This window comes from Macadamia integrifolia, chromosome 6, assembly GCF_013358625.1.
Source record: "Macadamia integrifolia cultivar HAES 741 chromosome 6, SCU_Mint_v3, whole genome shotgun sequence".
NCBI classification, from domain to species: Eukaryota; Viridiplantae; Streptophyta; class Magnoliopsida; order Proteales; family Proteaceae; genus Macadamia; species Macadamia integrifolia.
In genome coordinates this window covers 2,405,937-2,432,685 of record NC_056562.1, presented here as the reverse complement: position 1 = coordinate 2,432,685, position 26,749 = coordinate 2,405,937, and positions in this window count along the sequence as shown.

Here is a 26,749-nt window from a genome sequence, read left to right as displayed (position 1 = left end):
TAGAGTCTAGGCTCTCAAGAGGTCTCGATTTCAAGCATCTTGTTCCTCAGCGTATCCATCCTTTATAATCCTTTATCCCCTCATCCCCAAAATAAATATATATAACAAGGTTCTCTTGTATTTTATGTTAGTAGGTGAATGGAGCTGAAGTCCAAGCATGTTCGTCCACTACGCCGAGTGTTAGCCCAAGCATTTTTATTAAAATATTATTTTTATAAAGGGACTTTTTAGATCTAGCGACTCAATTAATAGGGAGAAGGGGGACTAGGATAAAAGGGTCATTGGGATCATCTTCAAGAGGGAGGGAAGGAGAGAGAGAGAGTGACATACCCAGCAGTGGGACAAGATAAAGTGGCAAATATTAAGTAAAAGGGTAATGAGAATCCCCTGCTCACCCTTTGGATAGACCCAGTACACCGGAGCCTATGTAAGACCTCACAACATGGCCCTTACTAGTGGGGTAATTGGGCTGGGGTTTTCTCTTAATTTTGGGATATCTCAGCCTAGGCCAAATCCTGTTGATAGTTCAACCCAATACAACCTGACCCCAATTGACCCTAATTGGGTTGGGCTAGACTGAGCTGGATTGGAACTAATTAACTCTTTTTTTCGCTAAAAAGTCATGTATATTAAAATGAAAGAAGAAAAAAGAAATATAGTACATCAGATGAGGAGGGGAGAAATACCCAACACTCACACTAAGAAGAGAGGGAGAAGCAGAAACTCCACCTTCGGCATTGCCATCAGCAGAATTACGCAACTACCCAACTCCACCAAAAACAAAAAATCTGGAAAGAGAAGAAGTTCCTAGGTGAATCTGAACCTAGGCCGGCCCGATGCATCCATGTCTAATTCCATTTGAACCAGAGTTGGCCAAATTGAAATCGGCTCTGACACTTCAAAACGAGCAGCTGACTTTGACAAAAAATCCGCCACTGAATTTGCTTCCCTATAGCAATGCGTTATTTTCCATTCCACATCCTCCAAATAAGAAATACAATTTATCCATCTTTGCCGAGCTATCCATGGACTTTGCCTCTTCTGAAAAATAGTCACAACTGCAACTGAATCACATTCTATCCAGAGCCGTTTCACATTATGCTGCTTAGCTAATTCAATCCCTATCATAAGCGCTAAAAATTCAGCCTCAAAATTTGTGCGAGTTCCTAGAAATTTCTGAAATTTGCCACTACCTCTGCCTTTTCATTGCGAAGGATTCCCCCTGCTCCAGACTTCCCTGGATTACCAATAGAGCAACCATCCGAATTGATTTTTATCCAACCTGGATTAGGAGGGCACCAGAAAATATTGAAGATTTCCCGAGGCCTTCTCCGCACTCCTGAAATACCCAATCTTCTTGCAGTGACAAGATCCGAAATTGAGATGGCTGCCCCTGAATGAACCAGCTCTTGGCAGCTAATTTCTCTCTTCACTTGGCCAAAACAATGCTCTTTTGATTTTGAGATTCCTTCGAATTTTCTTCCATTCCTCTCCAACCAAGTAAAGTAAGGGATTAAAACAAAACCCTTCAGCCACACCCCTTTAAAGATGGTCTTCTTGGCCTGATCTTTCCACCAAGCTATCAAACTTTCAACTCCTTCAAATCCAGGCCACCTAAACCCAAAACAACAACAAAATTTCTGCCACATGAAAACTGCAAAAGAACATTCATACATGGTATGATTTATTGACTCTTCCGCTATGCCACAGAGAGTGCACTGAGATGGCAATGGAACCCCTCTCTTTTTCACATTATCATCAGTAGCTAGCTTATTTTTCAACATTCTCCATCCAAACACCGATTGGCGAGGCTGAAGATGAGAATTCCAAATCAATGAATACCACCCCACCTTTGGCGATTCCCTTACTTTTTCCCAAGCCGATTTTATTGTAAAAACTCCAGATGAATTTAATTCCCAATGACAAATATCATCCAGATCTGAAATTATGATATCCTTGGCCTGATCAAAGATATTTTGAAAAAATTCAGAGCTCACCTGGGGAAAATTCCATTCATCTTGGCAAATGAAATCAGAAACCTTTGCCTGCATCGAATCAAAGATATCTAACTGCGAACCATACATCTCCTCAATAGACTTCTTTCCCAGCCAGCTATCTTTCCAAAAATTTATCCTCTGACCATTCCCAACAGTCCATTGCTCATGAGACTGTACCCACCGCCACACCTTTTTAAGACCAGGCCATATCGAAGAGGAAAGGTAGGTAGTTTTCAGCGAACCATCAATCTTCAGAAAACGAGCACGAAAGAAAACACTCATTAGATAATTTCCATGTTTGATTTGCCATGCTAATTTGCACAGGCATGCAAAATTAACATCTCGCAACCTCCTAATGCCAAGACCGCCTTCCCTGGTAGGTTTACATACCTCATCCCACTTCACCACTATCTTCTTCCCTGTCTCCATGTCACCAGACCATATGAAGTTTCGCATCCACTTTTCTACTAATTTTATTGAGCTTCCTGGCCACCAATAAATCCCGAAATTATGAATTGGAATGCTTGAAATCACTGATTTAACCAGCTCCACCCTACCAGCCATGGAGAGAATCCGACCCTTCCATCCCGATAACCTCTTCTTGATTTTATCCATCAGCGGTAACATGTGGTCCCGTTGAACTCTCCCCTTGAAGATCTTATCATACTGATTTAACTCTTATCATAAATCACAATTGGGGTGAATGTCGGGTGGAGGTGATCAGTGGTGTATACCGGTGAACTAAAAATATGTGGACTTAAAAAAACATAAGTGTGATGATATGCGTGGTATAAATTATGAATTTGTTGTGTCAATAATGATATATATTTTGATATAGATAGAGTGAGATAGACATATTGTATATAGAGTTGGGATGTGGCCAGCTCAATGCCTTAGCCTAACTGCTAGAGAAGGCAATGAATCGCCTACAAAATGATGAACATAAGGTACAATTTTCCATTAGACCCAAAGCAAATATGATTCAAATCTTGAATGAAGGTAAAGTCAGTGGGGGCCGGTTTTGGATCTAGTTGAGCTGGCTTTGTTGTGGGAATTGGGAATCCGAAATCAAACCAAAATGGAAGATCTGCTTTCAATTCAATTTGATATCAAGTTCATATCGTTTTGTTTTGAATCAATTTTGGTTTTGTTCAGATTTTGAGTTGTTAAACACACATTAAATACAAAATTACTGAAAAATCACTTTTAATGAATTTTGGGCTCTTTTTTTTCCCTAAAAGTCAGCTAATATATATATATATATATAAGGCTTCTTTTCACTTCAAATGAGTAATTTCATTATATTTTGACTTTTTCTCCCTTCATACTTTTGGATTTCCCTTAGTTTGCAAAAGGATTTTTCCCATTTTTTTATGAACACCAAGAAATTCAAGGGCATATAAGCAATTTATGATATCCTTTATTTCATATAAAATTAATTAATTAAATTAAATATTTTTTACTTATCCTAATTTACATAATGCATTAGCCTCATTAATAATAATTAAAAATAAATAAAATTAAGGGGTTTTACTGATGGAAAAAACAAGAACTTATTGTGTGACATGTAAATATCATAACAATATGACATGAGAGCATTCATCCATTATTATAAAATGATTGTAATAAAAAAGGAATTAAAATAAAGTCTTGATGATTGTGTACTAAATCTTTCGAAGTTCAAATAAGATAATTTTCAAATTATAATAATTCTGCTGCACTTGGTCTCAATGGTATGAGATCTTTTTCTTTTTCAATGCTAAGATAACGAAGATTTCAATCACCCAATTCAGCCAAAAATTCCTAGATCATAAATAATGAAGTGAAAATAAAGAAACCTTAAATAACAATAAAAAACCACGGTACATAGCAATGACAAAATTACATACCTGGAGCAATATATCCATGAGTTCCTTTAAGTGACGTCCAATTAGATGAGTCTGGCTTTAATAGTCTTGCAATGCCAAAATCAGATACACAAGCCTCGAGGTCCATGTCTAGCAGTATATTTTTGTTTGAAATATCCCGATGAATTATTGGTGGAATACAGTCATTATGCAAGTAAGACAAAGCATTAGCCACACTTTTGATAATATTTACTCTTTTCAGCCAATCCAACCCAATAGCCTCTGCTTGATTGCTCAAAATCCGTGCTAAGCTTCCTTTCTCCATGTACTCATACACAAGGAACATGCATCGTGGATGGAAACAAAATCCATAAAGTTTGACAATATTCCGATGCCTTATTTCTGTTAATATGCACATCTCATTCTTAAAGCTTTCATCATTAACTATTGTCTCACCTTCCAATGGGTGGAACTTCTTCAAGGCTACAATGGCCAGTAGGTAGCACTGCTTTGTAAACATCCCCAAAAGTTTTCAGTTCCAATGCAATATTTGGAATAAAAAATTTCTGTTACTTGAATAATGTCCTCATAAGCAATCTGGCCATCAAAATTCCAAATGGAAAATATATTGCCATGATTTCTTGTTGTTGCTTCTATATTTCCTTTTTTGGCTTTTTTTCGCAAGAGGTACAAAACACCGATAATTGCAAGTACTAGGAACACAATTCCTATCAAAGAAGCAATGATGGATATGATAACCTTATGACCATGTTTCTTCGGTCCCTTGCTCCTATGAGATTGATTGCAGGGAAGTAGACCTTGAAGGTCACCATATAACCCTTTATTGTTCCTAAATGCTTGTGGTGAAGCATTTCTGAAAACTTTGTTGTTAGGAACAACACCTTCCAACTCATTGTAGGAGAAATCAAGAGATACTAAGCTACCCACGTCTTCAAGAGAAAGAGGTATTGAGCCTGTGATCCTATTGTGTGATAGATTCAAAAGTTCCAGCATCACCAACTTTGCAAACTCTAGTGGTATTGGTCCACTGATTGAGTTATGACTAAGGTCCAATTGAACTTGTAGGGATACTAGATCACCAATTTGTGATGGAATGCTTCCATTCAATGAATTCCAGCTCAAATTTAATGACCACAATTTGGAGCATTGACCAAGCTGAGCTGGGATTGATCTAGCTAACATGTTTGCCGAGAGGTCAAGAACCTCCAAATTGATTAATTTGCCAATTTCAGCTGGTACATGCCCAGAAATTTGATTGCCACTTAAATTCAAGTGGAACAAAGTGGATAAGCTACCCAATTCCTTTGGTATCTCTCCAACAAATTTGTTGAAAGAAAGGCCAAGTAGTCCAAGTTGTGTTAACTGACCAATTTCAGGTGGTATCTTCCCACTAATATTGTTTCCAGAAATCTTCAGAAATGTCAATTTTTTACATTTTCCCCAATTTGGTGACAGCTCTCCATATAGTCTATTGTGATTCATATCAATTAAATAAAGTTGTGGATGTACACCAAAACTATCAGTTATATTTCCTACAAATCGGTTGTTGTTGAGTCGAACTCTTATTAAACTTGTGCAATTTCTAAAGTCCGGAATAGGACCTGAAAGTCTATTGTTATTAACCGCTAATCTTTGAAGTGATTGTCCTTGGCATATTTGTTGAGGTAAGCTTCCAGATAAGAGTTTGTCGAACAACTAAAATTCTACAATAGATACTTGGCTACCAAAGTCTTGAGGTATTGCACCAGATAATTGATTCGAAATCAAATAAACTCTAGTCCACTTATATTAGCCAGAGAATGAGGGATTGGACCTCTGAATTTATTAAAAGATAGGTCCAAGTCAATTAGATTTTTCATATCTCCGATTTCAGAAAGCATAGGACCAGATAATTGATTCACATCCAAATAGAGGGTCTCTAGTCTAGTTAAATTAGACAGAGAATGAGGGATTTGACCACTGAGGTTGTTTGCAGATAGCTCCAAGTCAATCAGATTTTTCATATCTCTGATTTCAGAAGGCACTAGACCAAATAATTGATTTTCGTACAAATAGAGGCTCTCCAGTCTACTTAAATTAGCCAATGAATGAGGGATTGGACCTCTGAGTTTGTTTCAATATAGTGCCAAGTTAACCAGATTTTTCATATCTCCCATTTCTAAAGGCACCAGACCAAATAATTGATTGTTAAACAGATAGAGGGTCTCTAGTCTACTTAAATTAGACAGAAAATGAGGCATAGGACCTCTGAGTTTGTTAAAAGATAACTCCAAGTCAACTAAATTTTTTATTTCTTCGATTTGTGGAGTGAAAAAAACGTAACTACAAATCAATTCTTTAATTTGTGGAGTGAAAAAAACGTAACTACAAATCAAACGAAGGTGTGGAAGTGTTGGACTGTTGGATCTCTCTCACTGTGAATCCTCTTTTGAAAACGAAGATTATCAAGCTTGAAAAGGACCCCATTCAAGAAAAATGCTTGTGGGACCCGATTCTTTTTTATGCTCTGTTTTTGGCAGTCATACTCTGTTTCTGCTACCTGCAATTCTTCTTTTGAATTCCAGATTTGATATTACTACAGGATTCTCTAGAAATAATAAAAAAATCCACCTTGCAGGGTTAAAAAGTGGAGTTGTTCAGCACTGAACAACTCTATAATTTTTTTTTTTTCTTTTTAATCAAAAAAAAAATTATTAAAATCAGAAAAGAGAATGTACATCAGAAACCCAAAACGCCAAATAATTTTAAAAAGTAATTACATCATCATGAGGTGATTTGAGACATGTTTTTGTATGTCTGTTTCGGGTAGAATATCTTCGATCAACACAAGCTTGATAAACATGTTTTTCCGGAAGTTTTCATCGGTTATCCTCATTGTCATAAAGGATATTGTGTTTCATGGACACATCTTTCTTTATGTCATCTTACCAAACCTTACATCTCTTGGCTCATTCTTACTACCCTTACCCATCGACCTCCCTGATGAGCCGTCCCATATCCCTCTAACCCCACTTGAACCACCCTTGGCCAGTTGGCCATCCCTACCCCTATCAACCCACCACCTGAGCCATAATCGGCTGTCCCTATCCTTGCCAATACGCCGCCTGACCCATATCCCTCTTATATGTTGATGATGTGGCTGTCATTGGGTCTGACATCTCTCTCATCCATGATGTTCAACCCATGCTTCATCATCAATTTCATATCAAGGATCTCGGCCAACTGAAATATTTTTTGGGAATCAAAGCTGCTCACTCCCAAAAAGACTTTTATTTTTGGCAGCGTAAAGACATCTTAAATGATTGTGGTTACATTGGTGATAGGCCTGCTGTCACTCCCATGGAGCTCAATTTGAAGCTATCTAATGACATGGACGATATTCTATATGATGCTTCTCTTTATCTGCGTTTGGTGGGCCGATTGGTCTATTTTAAAGTGACACACCCTTATATTGTTTATGCTGTCAATATTTTGAGCCAATTTATGCACCAGCCATGGCGACCCCAAATAGATGCAGCCCGTCACTTATTTCACTACCTTAAGTAGACTCCGGGTCCAAGGCTATATTATCCGGTCAATTCAACCTAGGACTTTTCGGCTTATTGTGACTCAAAATGGGCTAGTTTCCCATGATTTTCCAGTCAATGGTTGGTTATTGTGTCCTACTGGGTTATAGTCTTCTCTTGGAAGACAAAGAAGCAGCATAAACTTTCCCGTTCTTCTGCCGAGGCTGAATATCGTGCCATAGCCCTTGCTACTTGCAAGCTGGTATGGTTGACAACTCTATTGCATGACATTAGCTTGGTCTATCCAACACCGATTCCTTTGTACAATGATAACTAGGCTGCCCTCCATATTGCTGCCAACCCTGTTTTCCATGAACGAACAAAACACATTGACATCGATTGCCAACTCATCATGAAAAATATCAGCAAGGATTCATTCAGCCTTCCAAGATATCATCTCGCCTCCAGCTGGCTGATGTCTTCACAAGGGCTCTCGATTAAGATCAATTTCAGTTTCTAACGTCCAAGTAGGGTGTTCGGGATCTTCACGCACCAACTTGAGGGGGAGTCTTATCATCCTTATCTTTCCACCTCATCATTCTTATCTCCACCTAAATATTCCATTAATATAAACTTTTAATTTTGTATCTTTCATATATTAATGAAACATATTATGAATGATAGATGTAATGGTTGTATATATTCCCCTATTGGGATTGACAATTCAAGGGAACAATTCATTTTGGATTCTTCAAGTTAATAAGCTTTGATCAATCTCCAATCTTGATTGATCTGATCCCAATACATGAGTATGGTCTAAGGGTAAAAACGTAATAAAAAACTGGTTTTTATTAAAAAGATTAAAATTGAGATAAATCTATTCGATATGGTCTAATTCAGGATGATCCATATTGGCTTAAAGTACTTCTGAAATTTTCTAAATGTTTATGTTCTACCACAACATCATTTCTTTGCGTTTTTACATTCTACCACCCTAATCGTGACATAAGGAAAAAAAAGTCTGAATGAGTTGTTAATCACATGGTCACACCAATGCTAAAGTTCTCCCTTCGCCTCTATTTCTGTTGGACTTCGTCCACTACACGCATAGAAAATTGAGAGGTTTCAAAAATTGTCAAGTCCATACTTGAAGAGGTATGATGAAGCTCCACATTTGAGCACCAGAGTTTCCTTTCCCTCGTTGACATAATTTGAAATATGTCCCACGGTTAGCATTCATTCGAGTACCAATTATACACTAACTTAATGTATTGAAATTCAACCAAATAAAAAAAAAAAAATTGTATTGAAGGATAGTTTCGTTCAATTTTAAATTTTATATTAAAGACCATGTGTCCTATTTTACTTGCAACTAGGATTTTGCAGGCATATTTTTCAAGACCGAGTTTCTCTTCACCCATGGCTATCAGTATTGTGGCATTGCATTAGGTATGGGATTATATTATTATTATTATTATTATTATTATTTTTAAGAGTCAGCAAGGAATTTTATAAGGTATGGACCCTTGCTATGGGTGTTTTGATAAGTCAATGGTGGGTGGGAGTAGGGGTGTTAATGGGTCGGCCAGGCTGGGCCAGGCCGTCTCTGTTGGGCTTAATCGATCATGCATCTTGATATTGATTGTTCCCATTCCAATAATCTTACAAGAAGCATTATTTCCCATTAACACAACTCCACCTCGAACTGATTCGTATGTGGAGAACCATTCACGATTGGGACACATATGGTAGGAACAACCAGAGTCAAGAATCCATTCATCCTGTGATATAACTTTATCATCAGTCACCAAAAGCATATCAGACTCACTCTCATCTTCAGCAATACTAGTTTCCGCAGAATCATCTCTTTTCTATTGATTTTGGGCACCACCACCTGCCTTCTGCTTATTTAAAAGCTTATAGCATTCAGATTTAATATGCCCCTTTTTCTTACAATAATTGCAGGTTAAATTCTTGTGCTTAGATTTTGATCTAACCTTCTTTTTGTCACCATCTGAACCCCTTTCATTCGTTCTTCCTCTAGCTACCAAACCAACACCATTAGATTTATTGGTAGATGTCAATTCATCATCAATCTCTTGCTTGCTTTGCAGATTCGTTTTGACATCCTCAATAGAGATTGTCTCTTTACCATAAATCATGGTATCCCTAAAATGCTTATAAGATGGACGCAGAAAACATAACAATAATAGGGTCAAATCTTCATCATCTATTTTAACATCTATCATTTTCAAATCAGTAACAATAGAATTGAACTCAGATATGTGGGATTTAATAGAAGTACCTTCACCCATATGAAAGATATACAGTTGTTGCTTCAATCTCAACCTATTGGTGAGGTAGAGGTTCTCTAACTTCACCCATAACTCTACAGCCGTTTTCTCTGAGAGAACTTCCTATAGAACATCAATCGAAAGACACAACTGAATAGCTGAAAGGGTTTTATTATCCAAATCGTTCCAATCATCATTGGACATAGTTACAGGTTTCTTTGTCTTCCCAAATAGGGTTTTTTTCAAACCTTACTGTGTGAGAACATCCATCATTTGAACCTGCCATAAACTAAAACTGATATTACCATCGAACCTATCAATATCGTATTTTGTTGAAGCCATGGATCGAAGTAACCCAGAGCTCTGATACCAGTTTGTTAGATCAAACACCAAGAAACACGAATAATAAAGAGACAATAGATCTATACAACACAGAGATTTAACGAGGTTCACACACCAGGGTGGTGTGCTACGTCCTCGGGTAAAGAAGAAGAAGATGATTCACTATACAGAAGAGAAATTACACCCTAGCAGCGTCGATGAAAAACTCGTCCTAAAACCCTAGCTGCGGGAAAACCCTGGAATACAATGACTTTCTCAATAAGCAACAGTATATTATATATATTCCAAATTACGGGTCGACCCATCTAATCGCGGTCGATCCGGTCGAACCATACCGTGGGGGCGTAGCCCTTGCACCCCCATACAAGATCAGTGATGGGCTCCGAGCTTGGGCCTATCGGCCCAACCCCTCTACTTCCATCACAGACCTCAGAAAATTTCCCATTCGGGTCACCACCAAAATATGTCGGATCGGATCAATCTTCAAAATGGGTCAAGAATTCGAGACAAACTTAACAGGATATATTATTGCAATTAGCAATAGAAGAGAAAGGGGCATCCTCCCATTAATTTCTAATAAAGATGAAATTATAGTAGGATATATTTATTCAATATAATAATAAAACTATGAAACAAAACATGGAGAGAGTTTTTCCCCAGAGAGAAAGAGAGAAAGAGAGAAAGAGAGAGAGAGAGAGAGATAGAGTGATTATACTGAGAAACGTGAGAGTGGTGAAGGTTAATAAAGGAAAGAGAGATTATAGCAAGAAATGTGAGAGCGGTGAGGGTTGATAAAGGAAAGAACTAAAAAGAGATTATTTAGCAACAAAATAGGAAGGAGCATCCTTCCATTAATTCTTCATATTTATGAGGCAAAACATGGAGAGCATTTACCTGAAAAATAAACGTGAATATATATATATATATATATATTAAAAATACACGTGCAAAGGACAGAAATATTTTGTTCTTTCTAGATTATAATTAATTGAATAGACATTTTAAAGACATTTTAAGTGGTGTAAGTTCCAAGCCTTGTCTGACACCCAAGAATACGGCAAGTACCAGACCCTCCTGGGAGATCGGTGAGGTGTCCCCTCCAAATATACAATAAGTACTAGGAGATTTGGGAGATCGGTGAGGGTGTATAAACTTTAGTCCCACATAGCCTAGGGAGAGATTTCTCGGCTAGTTAATAATCTCTAGCCTCCTTAACATGGCACAACATGTTTTAAAGCCTTGAGGCCCATGAGCCAAAGGGGATAATATTGTGCTAGGTTAATGGGGCCAGGGCATTACTAATGGTATCAGAGCAGACCCCGACAGCGTGTAGGGCCACAACGAGGACACTGTGCCTAAAGTGGAGAAGTTGTGGCACCTAAGAATACAGCAAGTACCAGACCCTCTTGGGAGATCTATGAGGTGTCCCCACCAAGAATACGACAAATACCAAGGAGTTTGAGAGATCCATGAAGGTGTGCAAATTTTAGTCCCACATCGCTTAGGGAGAGATTTCCAAGCTAGTTAATAACCTTTAGCCTCCTTAATATGGCACAACACGTTTTAAAGCCTTGAGGCCCATGGGCCAAAGGGGATGATATTGTGCAAGGTTAATGAGGTCGAGGTGTTACACCTTGCTTATTCCAACAGTTGTATGGCGAGGAACTTAAATTGTGTTTTTTTTTTCCTGATATGCCTGGACATTAAGACTCTACTTGTATATAACGTTTTTTTTTTGTACATCTCATCCCTATATGGGTTCATGGGTTCAACTAGTGTGCAATTGCCTAATCAAGAAACTATTGAACAAAGCTTGAAACTTTCTAGCTGTTAATGACACACTCGTAAAATATGAAAAATCATAGAAAAATTATTAGCCAAATATCAATGGGACTAATAATTTCGTAATATTTGAAATATCAAATATCAAATATAAACATAAAAGTAGCTCTTCAAGATGTTGACAAAGGAAAGTTCATACCTGATTTTTTTTTTTCCTTCCTTTGTGAGTATCTGCTTCAGGGCTTCAAGGATCAATTTGTTTTCACAAAGAAGGCATAAGGATCCTTGTGCATATGATAGGTAGTGTTGTACTTTTTTTTCTTTGATAATCAATGGTTAAATGCTATGTGGATGTGAGAGAGAGAGATGATCTAGAGAAAAAAAATTATTTTTATGAGATTATTATTATTTTAACTCAAATTGTATATATATATATAGATTTTTTTCTTTTATGTCCACCATCACATCTCATATTAAGGAATGTCAAAGTCACGATCAACCTTGTTAAAGCATCGCTAGTGATTGGAATGATTGCATACAAAACTAATAGTTCTTTTAATTTGTGTTTGAAAAGCTTTGTCCTTTGCAAAAGGAAATTGGTTCACACTAAGAAAGTACAATCAAGAATCAAACATTACTCATACAATCCAACCTATGTTCCAAAAGTGCTAAAAATTCTGAAAAAGATATATATAAACAACCATTTGAAAATTAAACAGGTTTTTTACCTCGTATTTACAGACATCCAAAGCAAAAACAATCTGGACATAGTTATCATTGTTTTGAAACAATATACTGAAATTCAAGTTTCCTTCCCTAAAAGAAAAGGCCAAAATACTACTTCTAGAGAGTACGAGGTCAGCCTTTTTTTTTCTTTCAATTTAGAGGGTTATTTCTTCACCTGCAACTAGCGAAGAATAACAAAAGATCAAGTTGTAATCAAACCAATGGGCACCGTTCAAGTGGACTCTCGTGGAGGTAATAACTGGTAAGCTAGAGCTGCTTAGGTTTCCAATTAAGTATAAGAAATTCAAGAATAGATTTTTTTTCGCTAGAAGGTCAGATTTTATTAAAAGAAAAAAAAGAAGAAATATGATACAAAAGCATGAAGTGAGCCCCCACCTTCGGCATTGCCATTAGTAGAGGCTCACCACCGCTATCTTAGAAATCTAAAGCGACTACAGTTTGTTTCATCAAAAACTAACTCCTGTCTAATGCAAGGAGGCAAAGAGACGTTCTTGGAGGTTATCCCAGATTTTGCAGTGTCCTTTGCCAAAAAATCTGCAATGGGATTGGCTTCCCTGAAGCAGTGGGATATCCTCCAGTCAATATCATTTAAATAGCTCAGGGTATGATTCCACTCCTGAAGAGCAAACCAAGGAATAATCTAGCGATGAAGGATGACTTGCTATCAATTCTACTAAAGTTGAGATGGGTAACTCTAGAACCTCATTGTCTACAAAAGTAACCAAGACCTCATGCAGTCCCTCGATCAAAGGTGCGTTAGATAATTTAGTCTGAGTAGCTAGATCCCCATTTGAATCACGAACCAAACAAAGAACAAACTATGGAGCCACATGTGAAATAGAAAAGTGGAATAAGAGGCTTGGATAGTTCCATTCTAGCTTTTCACATCCAGTTTAATGCATGATTGTGTCCTATTAGTATTGAGTCAAACTTAACAAAATAGCAGCATCATATGCAGATTCCAAATAAAAAAGTAAAGGAGTAGATAGAATGTAGAGAAAAATCCAAAACGAAGGTGCTGATTATTGCTTGTCAATCCAAAGTAAACCAAAGAACATGTCTTCTGATGCATACGTAATTCAGAACATAACATCTAGGAGTGTATCTTATCAATGAGATGGAGTTTTGAGAAAGAGGTTATAGGATTCATAAGGGTGCTGAATTAACATCTATGTTTTACATGTTCCAGTCCAATAAAAACATCTATATCATGTATCTTAACCACATATCTGTAATGGTGGAATATTTTCTTCTTCTCCTTCATTAAGAAGCATTGTTAGAGGGCTATACCATTGGTCTATTTTTGTCTTTCTTTCTTGTTAATACTCCATGCGAAAAAGAATTTATTTATCAATAAGCAAATAGATCTCCACCTCTTCTCACTTTCTAAAAAAATGTACAAGAATTAAAATTTTACTCATTCAGAACAAAAATCCAACAACAAAAAAATGAGAAGAGGCATTCAGTCATTGCTTTTCAAAGTCTAAAACAAAAATATCAGCATCAATATTAATAATGATAGCCCATCAAATTAACCATTCCCATCATCATCTTTAAGACAATACTTGTAGCAAACAAGATTACCACCCAAAACTCATCCATCATAAGAGTGGTTGATATATAAAAATAAAACTGCCTCAAAATGTCTCAATATTTCTTTAAAATATAATACAACTATCAGTTCCTTCTTCTCTATGTCCTTTGTTATCCAATTAGCAATGACTCAAAAACACAACATACAATATAGATACCACAGAAAATAAGCACTCAAACGTCAAAATCTCACACAAAGCTATCCAACATACAGCACAACAAGACCAACAACAACAAAAACAGCAGCAAAGCCTTCTCCCAACTTAATGGGTTCAGCACAATAAACCTAATGACCGAACATGTAAAAAATAAAAACAAAACAAAGAAAAAAATGATTTAGGAAATTCGATATAGAATACCATCCAAATAGCAAAAAAAGTGACACAAAGCATTAGAAATGGATCCAAATATAGACTGAAATCGAAGCGCTCATATCCAACCTTGCTCTTCTGGAGAGGCGCACATATACAATTTTATGTGACTGCCATCTTAAAAGTATGGAATAGAGCCTATTAACAGAAATAACAAACATATATCAACGTGTTCTACAACAAGACTTTCCGATAGAGAAATACAAAAAGATAAAACAAAGTAGAATATGGACCTATCTAGCATTGAGAGAGAGAGAGAGAGGGTTGGATTTTATCAAAGAAGATGTAGGCATCGGTGATCAAGGCTTTTTTGCAAGAGGGGTTCACTTCCATGGTGGTTGGTGCCCTAGCAGATGTCCAAATACGGCACCTGGTTGTAAACACTGAGGAGTGATCTCTGAATGGACTGCAGAGGAGTGGTGTCCTACCTTCAGAAGAGCTTGTAGGATACCAACGGTTTGTGTGGTGTCTCTACATTCAAGTAAGAGACTCAGGAGAGGGAAGAGGTTGTTACCTTGGGATAAGATGAATGCTTCTTTTTTTTTTTTGGAGAGACCCATTCTTCTGGTTCACTCTTTAGATCGGTTGTATGCCCCCCCTCTCATTTTTTTTAACCCTTAATCTGTAGATGAATACCTATTTTGTGGTGCCTTCTCCCATTATCATAGTCTCGATTCTAGAGGCAGAAGATGCAGGGATGTGGGGCAGGAGTTGCATGGGTGAAGAGAGAGAGAGAGAGAGAGAGAGAGAGAGTGGGGATCTTGTAAGAAGAGGCGGAAAGTTCTAGAGAGGGGCCCATTGCTTGGGCTTCGTGTGGAAGAAGGGAGTGTGGGAGATACTAATAATTAATAAAAAAAATTAATTAGGAAAATAAATGAAATTAAGAAAGTAATTTGGGGGATACTATTCTTCTTGTTTGTGTGTGTATGTGTGTGTGTAAGAGAGAGAGAGAGAGAGAGAGAGATAATTATGAGATTTAAATATGGAGAGATGTCAAATGGGGCATTAGTCGTAATTTAAGTAGTAAATGGGTGCATTTGGGTCAGATGGTAAAGTTTGCCAAAAAACACCAGTATGTCCTTTTATAGAGTACATAGATATATATGTTATGGATTATAGAGACATTTAAGGACAAGTAAGAAGCGTGAGAGTGGTGAGGGTTGATAAAGGAAAAAGATAGCAAAAGATTATGGAGAGATTCAAGGACAAGCAAGAAACGTGAGAGTGTAGAGGGTTAACTAAGGAAAGAGCTAAAAATTGAAGATAAACAAAAAGAATTAAGAAAAATATAAATAAAAATTAAAAAGGGTACCAACCATTTGAGAGAAATAAAAAAGAATGAGAAAATGATAAGAAAAGAGAGAGTATATTTAAATAATAATAAATGGTAAATATTCAAAGAAAGATTAGTTACAAAATATGAGAACATGTTTTTATATAATATATATATATATATATATATTATCAAATTTTGGTTTGAGGGTTCACTTTTATAGGGGTCTTTAACTCTTTTATATTGAATCATCTTAGGAGGGTGAATGATATCAATGGTTTTACCATCTTTAGCATTGTAGGTGGTAGTAATGGTTTCTATAAAATTAATATGAGCAAATAATTGAAACCAAGAAAGAATAAAATTTTATAATTTTATTTCATTCTCATATATATATATATATATATATATGTATTGAGTTATATTATCGAATTTTTCAACCGTTTTGCCCTGATGTATTATTGTATAATCGAATCTTCTATAAAATACTGTTGCAGTCAACATCATTCTAAATTGCCTTCAAAACATATTTAAAATCTTGTAATATATATTTCTATTTTTAAGAATTTTATGAACACTTATAGTCTATGAAGAATGGCCTTCATTAGGCAAATTGGGTGTCTAACACTTTTCCTACTCATAAATTGACACTTACCTAGTCTTTGGTAAGATTTTAATTTGCCTCCTCAATTGGAGTTCATTTCTCTCCCTTAGGCAAGGGAGACATTTATAAGTCCTAGACCAATATCTAGATGGCGACTCCCAAATGAAGAAAACCCCTTGCTTACTCTTTGAATATAGGGTGGGCCGAGGACTCACAAGTCTTTGCATTACAAAGGGGAACATGCCTTTGACTGATGATTAAATATCGTCTCTTCTTCATTTCATTTATTTATTTATTTTTGCCATAAAGGAATCATACTCTTTGGCTTAGAATCGAACATTTTTCTCTAAATTCTGTCATAAGGGAACATGACCTTTTACTGAGGACTGAATATTGTTCTTTACATTTCTTTTTCATCATAAAGAAAACATACTCTTTGATTGATGACTGGACATTTTCATTTACATTTCTTTTTCATTATTAGAATTTTTTTTCCTTTGACGGAGGATTGCACATTGTCCTTTTTATTTACTTCTCACCATAAAGTTGAACGATTAGGCTAACAATTTTACATAACTTTCCACATGTTTTATTAGTTTTCCATTGCTTACATGTTAATGTTTACAAATTCATTTCTTACTTTTCTTCCACATCCTCGAACAAGGTGCTAGAATTATTTTACTCATCTCCGAATGAAAAGGAGTCATGTCTTTGACCATTAGCTATAGAGTACCATAAATCAAAGAGGGATATTACATAGACACCTCATTTTTGTCACCCTTAGTAAGTGTGCATGATAATGATGAACGAGTCCTCACGGACACGATTTAGGTTATGTGAAGTAGGTTTAGGTTCTCGTACTCCTCTGACTTCACTTAGGTATGTTTTCTAAACATTTGGCATCAATGGTTAATAAATACTTTTGGCAAGATAGAATAGGTTATATAGATGAGTCAAATGACTTTGAAATCAATTCAAGCTTTTGTGGTTAAATTTATTTCATTGTTAAAATATTTATTTTTAAAATAATTTAAAAATGACTTATTTGATAATTATTTTAAATTCTATGTAGACCCATTTTGAAATTATTTTTTTAATATAATTTTTGTTAAATGATTCATTTTTATACTATTGAATAATACTTGAAATAAGTTTTCTAATACAATTTAAATAACTTAATTTAGACATGGTTCAAAAGTTATGAAGTTCTAAAAACTAGATTTTATTTACCTTTCCCAACTTGGTCATAGTTAATAAGTTTGAAAACGTCAATAATATGAGAACAAATATGTATGACAATTAAATGAATCATACAATAATAATACTTTTTTAAAAAATATGGTGTAATAAAACGTATATGATAATGTTATTGCACATGTTTAATATGATTGCTCTTTAAAAATTTGGAACAAAAATATGAGTTTATTCTAGTATTGAAAATGAATTAAAACTAATTGTTTGAATTAAATTTTAATCTCGCATGCTTTTATAAATACTAAAATCTTGACTTTCCAATTTGAAACTATTTTTCATTCTTTTGGATTTTCACATTAATATTAATTATGTTTAACCATGTTTCTTATCAAATATTGATAGATGATCCATAAGCCACTTTATATTACAGTAAATAACAATAATAATAATGAATTATTATTATTATTGTTATTGTTACTATAGTAGTATGTGGATAATCATTAACAAATCAAAATATCATCATTGACATTATCTTATCAAATCAGAAAATTCAAAAAATATTATCTATAACAAGAAAATGTATATATCATCCATCATATAACCCATAATATGTATAAAATATAATAATAAATTGTATATATATCATCTGTTACATAACTAATGAAATCCATAATATATAATTAGTGCCACAAAAAAGAAAAAAATATAAACATCAATATCTATATTTGATGTTGCTTGTGTCTCTAAATTATGTGTAAAAGAAATATAGATGATGCACAGCTGATTTAAAGTGTCAAGTTATATATGATCATCTTTATTTTTGCACTCTTTTCAATTTCAACTCCAACTCCATAATCATCTTTATCTATTTTAAAGTTAACAAGTTTATCTAAATTTACTAACCCCTCACTGAATTTTTCAATTTCTTATGATGTCATTTTCATAAGAGAATACATTATTATATAAACCAAATCTTCCAATATATTAGGAGAGAGTTTGTTTCTGCACAGCTTCAAAAGTAATTCAATTTATTTCACATGATAATGAACTACAAGATTAACTTAAAATGTAAAGAACAATCTTTTGAAGCAAGGGGAACAAAACTTTTATGTATATTTTACTATGAACCTACAAATATATAAGATTAAAAATAAATAATAGTGAACAAATCCATTATCAAATTTATAAAAATCAAATAAAAATAAAATAATAATGTAATATAGATGAACGAAACCATGGTCTATATAATATAGATCATTTCATGTTGCACATTACTTTAGTAATATAAAATTTTTACCTCACATATTATTAACAAATGATTGAAAAAAACAATAGCCATATGCACATGATGTAATATACTTTCCTCTTTTCTACTATCAAACAAATGCAACATCCTGTTATAATTTGATGAGTCTTTGGCACAACAATCTATAATAGTATTTCTTGCCATTTGCAAGTCTAATATAAAAATAAACTTATAGCTCCATTACCATCAATCAATTGAAGGAGTATAATAAGATATTCTAAAAATGAGTACACATTCCTTCTATTTAGTTGAAACATGATATTATGAATTATTCAAGTGACCATTACACCCATTTTAGACTTCTAATACCTATTGATCCTCCATTCTGTTGATACCACCATCACCTTTAACAAATCTTCAACATCAAGAATGGATTTAAGCATAAAAGAAAAAATTAAAAGCAAATCTAGTCTTCTAAGAATTTTTAAATTCTATGTATCTGTACTTTACCACATTAAAGTTAAAACTATTCCAAACCTATATATAAATGTCACAATCAAATTTGTTTTACCAAATACCTCATTTATCCATGAGATTTCTATAACAATGTCCTTCAATATTAACTCTACTCCACAAGTATTACATATTATCCTATGAATGTGAAGATATTTTTCACAGTCAAAGAAATTGTTACTCTGTAGCTGAAAGCATTATCTTAAAGTAGTTGAACAACTTTCTTTGGTTTAGCTCCTTTTATTATAATCTCAAATATATCTTTATAAAATAGTCCAGTCATAGAAACATCATAACAGTCATAATTAAGAAAAATAGTCCATTTGGATGAATACATGATAACATTGATGAATATACATTCCTTAATATCAGTCCATATATCAGACATAATTGTACATTTTGTAATAGACCATGCATCCTTAATTGAATGAACTTATTTTGAATATTTTTTATTTTTTGTATTTTACACTAGGTTAGTCCTCAATATAGAATAGAAAGATATTGAATAACTTGGATTATAACAAGTAGAACATATCAATTTTATCCAATCAGGGATTTGAATAACACCAAATGCAATGTTATTCAAAATGAAACACTGAGTCATATCATTATCAACTTCATCTTTATTTTTTTATTCAAACATTCCATCCACAGACGGTTATCAGATGCTAGAAAACTGATAACCTGGAGAGTTTTCTGAAAAATTAATATTATATATATTTAAACTTTTTGAGTTCTAGCTTTTTTCTTTTCCTTACTTAATGTTTGCAGTATCTCAACTTGCATATCATTAGACATATTATTACATATACCGATAACATTTCTCTTTTTATAAGACAAATGATATTTTACTTCTGAAATATCACCGAGATAGCCTTTATTATAAAATTTACATTTGAAAGACCCCCTTAAATTATCTATAGATTATCACAATTCATCTCTTTATCTAATCATTCTTTCTTAATGTCCTAATAAATAAACAAACATAACAAAAAAAAAATCATAATACTCAATAATTATATCATATAAAAGAAAAGAAAAGAAAAAATAACCATAAAAGTAATGGACAATAATCATTCTTGAACCTTGAGACATCTTATTAGAGTAATTATCTACAGATCCTCTAGAAATATTTAAAATATTTAGTATATCGAATCATAATCAAAATTTTATCATTGCCTACCGTCAAGATTAACTGGCAACCATCTTCTATTTTATGGTTAAAATAATTTTCTATATGTAATAATAAATTTTTTATTTTAATCTAGGTACTGTATAAAACAAAAAAAAAAATTAATAACATACAAACACAAATTATGTGCCACTAAATCCATTAAATAAATGAGCATTGTATAGAATATCTACTATAAAGAGCATTTTATATGAATTTTGTAATGTCTCATAACATAGAAGAACATTGCATAGAGTATCTACTATTAGTTAGATCAAAATGTCACTACCACATGAAAAACTCAGTAATCAAGAAAAATGTGCACTAGTTTTAAACCAGTTCATAAATTACTCTCCCAAAGAATATTTAAATTGATAAAATGGATAAATAAACTGTTCCATGGGTATTGATGAGGTTTTGTATAAATAATCATGATAATAACGTTCTATTATTTATCAAAAATGAAAAGAAAATGAGATCTCAATAGTTTATCTATGAGACTTTAACACATCAACATTAGGTTATGTAATAATAAAGCATACTATCAATAGATTGAATAATTACATAGCAAGGAATCAACAATGGAAATAGAAAGTGAAAGCAAGGAAAAAAGTTTAATCTAGTTAGAAACTCTATCAATAGTAGTTTAATACTTATAATTATATTTTTTTCTCGTAATTTTAGATCTACGGACTAATGAGCACTAGTAACCTTCAATAATAAGAAAAATACAAACACAATACAGAGATAAGGAACCTGCGAGGGTCTCTTAAGTATATTTTTTTCAGTTTCTATTAAAAACATTCAGATATGTTTTTGAAGATGTATGCATATTAAACATACAATCCTCCTCATCCTCTTTAAGTTTCTTTGTTCATTGGGTTTGGCCAAACATCTATGGCAACCTAAGAGTTTTGACAACAGCAAACGATAAAGAATGAGAATAATAGAATTCAGATATAAGATTGACAATATTATTATAATAATATTTGTCACTTATCTCAATAGTTTAAACCTTTTAACTTCTTAAAGGCAAGTCTTGGTGGAAGAACCTCCCCACAATAATTGATAAACGTGAGTAAAGATGAGGTTCTTGCTAAATTTTATTATTATAGGACTAGGTTTCACATAGAATTTTTTTGTTCTTGTGGTTCAAAAATTAGATTAGAATAGGTGGATTTTGTAAACCCTATCATGGTCGATCTTTATCAAATCGATCCTAATCAAAGGTAGAATCTCATTGATTTGATTGAAAAAAGGAAATCATTTTTTCGTCATTCAAAGATTCATCCAAAAAAGAAGAAAAGAATAGGTGAATTGAGAAAGAAGAAAAAAAACTCACAAATAGTAGACTCATTGGCCGAATAGAGAAAGAGAAGAAGAACAAGAGAATGTCGACCTAGTAACTACTGCAATCGTCGACCATTGTTGTAATCTCCCTCCCACCTCTACAATCATTCTCCCACCAAACAAGGAAGCTAAAGTTGTTGAGTCACCAAACTCTGATAAAGGAAAAGAAGAAGAATGGAAGAATGAGTGAAGGTGGACTGGAGGATCAAGGGTAAAATAGATCGATACCTACCAATCCGAATCGATATCGGATCAGTATCGATAGAGATCGATACCGATATGGATACCTGTACCACTACAGCACTACCCCCACTGTCCTCTGACGCACGCAGCAACAGAAGACTTACCAAAATGAAACGGGGTTAGCAGGGGAGAGAGAGGGAGGAGGGATGTGGGACCCACTTATGTGAGAACACCTCAGAAAAAGAAGAAAGGAGAGAAAAAGACGTTGGGAGTTGAGACATTTGAAGTAGGTCATTGGCTTCTTTTATTCTAATGGGATTTGATAAGTATTTTTAATTTAGTAACTTGTCCTTGAAAATATAACAAGAATTGATTATCTTTGAAAAAATAACAAAATGGTTACAAGATTAATATAGAGTAAGTAATTTGATACTAAATTCTCAAGGGGTGGCGTTAGGAGTTGGGAAGGTTGGAGATTCTGTTAGATATATGTTATCAGATGCTAAAAGATTACTATGTAAATATATATATATATATATATATATATATATATATCTTTCACTATCTGAAGGGTTTTGTGAAGAATTAACATTACATATATTTGAACTATTTTAGTTTTAACTTTTTTCTTTTCCTTACTTAATATCCGAAGTACCTCAACTTGCATATCATTAGACATATTACTACATATATCGATAACATTTCTCTTTTTATAAGACAAATGATATTTCACTTTTGAAATATCACTGAGATAGTCTTTATCATAAAAGTTACATTTGAAAGACCCCTTTAAATTATCTATAGATTATCACAATTCATCTCTTTGTCTAATCATTCTTTCTTAATGTCCTAATAAATAAACAAACATAAAAAAAAAAAATCATAATACTTAATAATTATATCATATAAAAGAAAAGAAAAGAAAAAATAAATAACCATAAAAATAATGGACAATAATCATTTGTGAACCTTGAGACATCTTATTAGAGTAATTATCTACAGATCCTCTAGAAATATTTAGAATATCTTGTATATCGAATAATAATCAAAATTTCATCATTGTCTACCATCAAGATTAACTGGCAACTATCTTCTATTTTATGGCTAAAATAAATTTCTATATGTAATAATAAATTTTTTATTTTAATCTAGGTACTGTATAAAACAAAAAAAAATTAATAACATACAAGCACAAATTATGTGTCATTAAATCCATTAAATAAATGAGCATTGTATAGAATATCTACTATAAAGAGCATTTTGTATGAATTTTGTAATGTCTCATAACATAGAAGAACATTGCATAGAGTATCTTCTATTAGTTAGATCAAAGTATCACTACCATATGAAAAACTCAGTAATCAAGAAAAATGTGCACTAGTTTTAAATCAGTTCATAAATTACTCTCCCAAAGAATATTTAAATTGATAAAATAGATAAATAAACTGTTTCATTTGGGTATTGATAAGGTTTTGTATAAATAATCATGACAATAACCTTCTATTATCTATCAAAAATGAAAAGAAAATGAGATCTCAATAGTTTATCCAAGAGACTTTAACACATCAATATTAGGTTATGTAATAATAAAGCATATTATCAATAGATGGAATAATTACATAGCAAGGAATCAACAATGGAAATAGAGAGTGAAAGCAAGGAAAAAAGTTTAATCTAGTTAGAAACTCTATTGTTAGTAGTTTAATACTTTTAATTATATTTTTTTTTTGCAATTTTAGATCTACGGACTAATGAACACTAGTAACCTTCAATAATAGGAAAAATACAAACACAATACAGAGATAAGGAACCTGCGAGGGTCTCTTAAGTATATTTTTTCAATTTCTATTAAAAACATTCAGATGTGCTTTTGAAGATGTATGCATATTAAACATATAACCCTCCTCATCCTCTTTAAGTTTCTTTGTTTATTGGGTTTGGCTAAACATCTATGGCAACCTAAGAGAGTTTTGACAATACCAAATGATAAAGAATGAGAATAATAGAATTCAGATATAGGATTGATAATATTATTATAATAATATTTGTCACTTATCTCATTGGTTTAAACCTTTTAACTTCTTAAAGGCAAGTCTTGGTGGAAAAACATCCCCCCACAATTGTTAAACATGGGTAAAGATGAGGTTCTTGTTAAATTTTATTATTATAGGACTAGGTTTCACATAGAATTTTTTTGTTCTTGTGGTTCAAAAATTAGATTAGAATAGGTGGATTTTGTAAACCCTATCATAGTCGATCTTTATCGAACCGATCCTAATCAAAGGCATCTCATTGATTTGATTGAAAAAAGGAAATCATTTTGTCTTCATTCAAATATTCATCCAAAAAAGAAGAAAATAATAGGGGAATAGAGAAAGAAGAAAAAAAACTCACAAATAATAGACTCATTGGCTGAATAGAGAAAGAGAAGAAGTACAAGGGGATGTCGACCTAGTAACTGTTGCAATCGTCGGCCACTGCTGTAATCTCCCTCCCACCTCTATAATCATCCTCCCACCAAACAAGGAAGTAAGAGGTATTGAATCATCAAACGCCAATAAAGGAAAAGAAGAAGAATGGAAAAAGGGGTGAAGGTGGACTGGAGGATTTGAGTTTTCTCTCATTTTTAGGTTTATAGTAGAAGGTAAGGGTCAGGAAATAGGGTTCTTTTATTTTTTTGTTTAAATTTTTTATTAGCCTTAACGTTATAATGAGTATTAAATGTATTATATGTGTATAATATTACAAGTCTTAAAATCTGCATGTAAATCTAAATCTTTGATTTTATACAGGAAACGATACATTTTTATTGGAATGTTCTAATATGTGATCCATGTATTTACTACCTACGAAATCAGTAAACATTCGATGACTATTTGTAGATGTTGAATAAAAGTTAGTAGAAGTTGACTGAGTGTTGACCAATGGACAGTTGACTTCAATTGAACCTTATTGAGGATAAACTCTTGGGAGAACCTAATTGTTGTACTTTTTGAACTATAAATCTCATCTTAATTGCTTCCATAGCTTTATGGAATAATCCTATTACTTCTTAAACATCTTACTACACGAATTGGAGCAAGAAAACCTTGCCAAAAATGAATTCACATTCAATTTGAGTTGTGGAAGGCTTTTCAGCCATTTTTGTAATTGATGCCACATTGGTCATATCTCTCTCAAAATCCATCGAAATCCATTGGTTTTGAGTGAGATTTGATTTTAGTTGGATAAGATATAATCTAGAAGAGTCTCAAGCTATAAAATAAGGGTCTTTGTGCACATCTTAGGGATCCTTAGCTTTTATTTTTTTAATGCTAGAAAGAGAGTTATTTGAGAAATTTTATGCAAGCGGTTCTTTTTTAGAGTTCTTATTTTGAGCTATACACATTTTTTTTTTACAGCATAGTTTCTTGAGTGTATTCAATATTAGGTAACATCAACACAAGATTCTTTGGTCATTAGCTATGTCTAACATAGATACGTGATCATTGGTTTACTTCATTGTTTCAAAAAAAATAGTGGTGGTATGCTTTTCTCTTAAGTAATATTATTGTTTTCAATGCCAAGGGAGTTCTTTTTCACTACAAGAAAATGAATTTTCGACCATAATTTTGGGAAATAATATTTATTTTTCTATCTCCAAATATAATATACTGCGGAAAAAATAAGTGTTTCCATAAAAATTATTTTATTTTTTTGTCTTCAAATATAATATACCACCATGGAAAAAAATAAGTGTCATCATAAAATTATTTTGGGTGACGATTGAACTTATATCGTCACCATATATTATTTATAGAGATGGTAATATAAGACTATCACTGAAAAATATTCACTATGATGGTAGAAAACTAATCGTCACCATTTATTAGTTGAAGACCATGGTATAAATAAAATCGTCATCAAATATTGATTTTGTAGACAGTAAATATATCTGTCACCCTTTATAAATTTACCATGACGAAAAATTGATGTCTCAGAATATTTGATTATCGAATTCACTTAGTAAGAATGTGATAGGATTGGACGGAATTAAAATTTATCGTTTCAAAAAATGTTTAGGATGATAAAATACATATGACCATCACAAAAAGAGAAATTATAGTTTTTACGGCTTAATTCACGGTGCTGCCTCACTCTCTCCACCTTCCTACTATTTTCTCTCTCTCTTTCTCTTGCTCTATCTCTCTTTCTCAGAATTGATCAATACCATGTAATCTCCATTCCCTCTCAAAATCCTCTTTTTCTCTCCAGATCTCCCTTTTGCTCTCAAAATCTTTCGCAAAGTGAGAATCGTTACCTCCATTACCTCCGTTACATCTTCTCTTTCTCTCTCCCAAACTCCCTCTTGCACTCAAACTCTTTCTCAAAGTGAGAATCGCGCATAACCTCCATTCACTCTCAAAATCTTTGTCCATCTCATTGTTGTCTCTCACGAACCACCCTAACCCTTTGGTATTCTTTTAAAAGCTTATTTTGCATCAGTTCTACTTGGAAGCAAGGGTATGGACAACAGAGTTACTTGTGAGTTTCTCTCTCTTTTATAGGTTTGATCCTTTGATGGCAGATATTTTATCGAAGGCTAAGAAATTGTATATATTAACGGTTTAGACATTAGTTGATTGTTCTCTCTCTCTCTCTCTCTCTCTTTGGTTTATTACAACTTTGTTTCGTGTGTGTACCATCATGTGATTTGTTTGGGTTTTGGCTTTATC